This window comes from Sinocyclocheilus anshuiensis, unplaced genomic scaffold (genome assembly GCF_001515605.1).
Source record: "Sinocyclocheilus anshuiensis isolate Anshui unplaced genomic scaffold, SAMN03320099.WGS_v1.1 scaffold504, whole genome shotgun sequence".
Taxonomy (NCBI): domain Eukaryota; kingdom Metazoa; phylum Chordata; class Actinopteri; order Cypriniformes; family Cyprinidae; genus Sinocyclocheilus; species Sinocyclocheilus anshuiensis.
The window spans coordinates 396789-400836 of NW_015555727.1; positions in this window are offsets into that span (position 1 = coordinate 396789).

Genomic DNA, 4048 nt, shown 5'->3' on the forward strand with positions numbered 1-4048 from the left:
CATATACCCTATTGCTTTTCTAAATGTGTGACATATTTAAATTACAAACTTTACAAAGACAGCATCCACGAAAGAGCTGAACTTGCACAAATTGTAATCATATCAATGCAAACATTTGAAAATGATAGTGTCATTCATTACACTAATTTTGATTTTGCAGATGTTTGTCAGAATGTGGTTTATGTCTGCAGGCTGCTGCATGTCTCTCTGAGATTTTGTAATCCTAAACTGTATATAGTTTATGTTGGGGGATATGTTAAAATATATTCAATAAAATTAAGGATAGGCCTATTTGAAAATCTTTTAACGTTTATTATAATACAAAAATAAGTAATCACTGAAACTACATTGTAGTCATAAGTTTACATTCACCTTTTGCAAAATCTATCTGCAAAATCTAAAGAGATATACAAATTGCATTTATTTATTTATTTTTTAATTTAGCAAAGCCCTATTTCACATTAAATTTTTTTTTTAAATACTTCACAAAATAGTAGTTGATTTAAAAAAAAAAAAATTGCGTGGGTGGCTGGCTGGATGGATGCCTGCCAAGTCAGAAAGTCAACTTCTAAATTGCTTTATACAGTATAGATTTTCACAGCAGCTTCACAATGTCAAATTCACGTTCTGCTGTGAAGCAGCTCTAAGTCAATAGTGTCATTCTACAGCTCAAGTCAGTTCAGAATTGATTCGGTTCAGTTGCGTAACTGAAAAATTCATAAGTCATGAAATGTATGTATGCAATCTCATATGCAATCTTCTTTGATATTTTAGAGTTTCAGAGTAAAGTAGAGCAGTGCATCATCTATACAGTGATAATGTCATGCACCTAATTTTATCTGCACATTATAACATTTTCAACCCTGAGAACGTAAACTGTCATGCCCTGATTGACAACCCTCTGCTTAAAGGGACAGTTCACCCAAAATTCTGTCACTTTACACCCCCTCATGTTGTTTCAAACCTTTATGACTTAATGCCTTCTGTGTAACTTTTTCTTAATGGTCAGTGGTAACCAAAACAGTTTGGTTACTAACATTCTTTAAATCATCATCTTTTGTGCTTCACACAATTGCATCTTCTTTGCATCTCCAAAAACACAAGGCAAGACATTTGAGTGGTTTCAATTTTTTCCCTAAATGTATGGGAAAAAATGTAAACAAGCTTATTTAAGACTTTTGATTTAAATAGTAGGTCCAAAGGGGTCTGGAAAGTGCTTTTAATAAAGGAGCTGGAAATGGTTCAATCTGGATGTAACCGTTCCATTAAAACTTTAATAAAATAAACAATAGTCCTGTCAAATATTAAGGACACTTTACTGGTAAGGAACTTCATTACCTTTAAGTTGGGCAGCTGTAATGTTGCCTTAAGCCTTATTTGGAAAGGATTACTTTTACAAAAGTAGATTGAGTAAACAGGGCTCCACACTGTATGCATTTCTCTTGTATTTGCAACTAAAAATAGATGTATGTCATTTTACCACAAGACATCTGTAATATTAATGGCCAATTCATATGGGATAAGAAAGCTCAGTAAAACTATCACAAGTGGGAGCTTCATGTGTGAACCGTTTATAAAATGTTGCTTATAATGTTAGTTAGGTCTGGTGGAATGATATATTAATTCAGTTCTGATTGGATTCTGTTGGTATTAGGCCCTTACAGGGTGGGACTCCTTTTCAGCCCTGGGGCCCACTTTTTTTTTTTTTCTTTTTTGTACTGGCCTTTTCAGTGCCACCTTTTGCGCTTTCTATTATGCATTTTCTTTGATCTTTAATTTTTTTGCTCCCATGTCTCCAACGTTAGTTGTTCACAAGTTTCTCGTTTGTCCTAATACTTAAAATTTTCAGAACTAAATTAATTTCAAAACAAAGAACAAAATAAAAAATGTTTGGTCTGAAATTAATTAAATATAATGTAGAAATACAGTAAAATAATATATACTTCATAATCATAATAAGGGGTGTGTCACAAGTTCACCCGTTCAGTCACCAGCCCAGAACTCAATTTCCCAGCATTCCCCTTGATCCACACCTGCAACTACTTCTCAATCAGCACACCTGTCAGCGATCACCTCATCCCCTCACTAAAGCAGTCAGTATTCTCTCCTTCATTGGCTGGTCTCGTCTATGGTTTCCCCCAGGGACAGCTGTCTTCAGTCCTCCAGCCTATTTCTTCACCAGCCTTCTAATCCTCCGAAGGATTAGGATTCTGTGGATATATACCTGTCTACTCACCTGCCCTACTTCCGCTCTGCCTGTCTGTCCTTAACTCCACAAACCTGGAAAAGAGACATTATCATCAAGATAAGTGAAGCCATCTGCTCATCTAAGCTGTAACCTTATCTTAGTTGCTTTTTCGTTTGCCCCTGGCTTCATCCTATTCCGTTCCTGAAAAGTAATCAGAAACGTTCAGTTATATCTTCCTCAGTTTAGTTATGATTATTGCCTTTTGAACCTGCCTGTGTTTTGCTGCACTCCTTTAGTGGAATAAATATAGTGAGTTACTTCGCTCTTTGGTCTGTATCCTGACAGGGTGAGCCACTAGCTCAACTTACCCCAAGACCTTTGGCTCAAATTACCCCACTCCTACCATTTTAACAAACTTGTATTATCCAGCAGTTTAGAGCTAACAGTATAGCCTCATATTATAACTTCCTAAAGAACAAACCATTTTTTTTTTCTCAGATTTGTTCAGATACGAGAAGCGTGAGTCCTTAAACATGGAAAAAAAAATCACTTGATGGGCGGCTGGTTGCGTGGGTGGCTGGCTGGATGGATGCCTGCCAAGTCAGAAAGTCAACTTCTAAATTGCTTTATACAGTATAGATTTTCACAGCAGCTTCACAATGTCAAATTCACGTTCTGCTGTGAATCTGCATGCAGGTAAAAAGTTCTCAGAAATTATTTTGCATAATTTGTGTAAAATAATTCTAAAAATAATTTTAATGTCATACAAAAAATGTCATTGGCCTGAGTAAATTGTACCAATATAGAATTGTGACTTCACAAATCACAAGTGTATATAATTTAGGAGGTGAAAATACTGTGAAATTACAAATGGCATTTGTCACAACTGATGAAACGTCAGTCAATAAAGCCTTTTTAACAATGGCACTTAACGTTTTGAACTAAAATATCATTAACCATATAGCCTTTGAATGAAAATGCATATTTTTCAATTAAAGAAAACTTGGAACGTGTGGGCTGCTTCTGGTGCTTGGATTTGTAGGCCCTACTTCAATAATGAGGTCCACGTTTAAGAATACGCTAGAAGTTTATTTTATTATTATTTTTTTTTTATGTGTTTTTTTCTCTCTCTCTATTTAACAGCATTCATTTACAATGAAAGACGTCTTCCCCTCAGGTAGATTGAATGTTTTCCTGCCTTGCTGGATGTTGGGCTCATGATCAATAAGTTGTTGGCCCAAACCGATTTGGCAAAATCAAAACGCGGACGGTGAAGGGAACTGAATCAGTGTATCATTCGATCATTTGTTTTTTGATTTAATATTGAAAGTAGAAAAATTAGAAAACGGCTCCTTTTTTGTTTTTTTTTCCAAAAAACGAAAAACGAGAATTCAGATAAAATTTACAGTAGTGAACTTGCCCGCGAAAAACTGACCAATGGCAAGGGAGATTTCTTTTTTGACTGTTTGGTGGAAGTGACTCAAAAGGACAAAAGAGAAATGCACCGTTAACTCAACGAAAGGTTAGTATATTATTTCTGTTTTATGCAAAACTGCGATATTTTAAGATGTTTTCACTTGCTAACAGCAAACTAACATTATTCATCGTGTCATTTTTCATGTCGGGAGCTGGAGCCTTTTTTTCTGACTGACGGCCGGAATGCCGCCAAAAGGCTGATAACATCAACTGGTGAGTAAGTTAAGGTCACCTATATTAGACGAAATAAACCTTAGTTAAACCGAGAAACACGTTTATACGTTCTGCTGCCCTTTAATGCAAGTTAGCTCCTCTGGTGAGTCGTTATTTAACCTTAACAGCGAATTAACGTGAAATACTGAGGTAAAGTGCGTTAGGCAAACC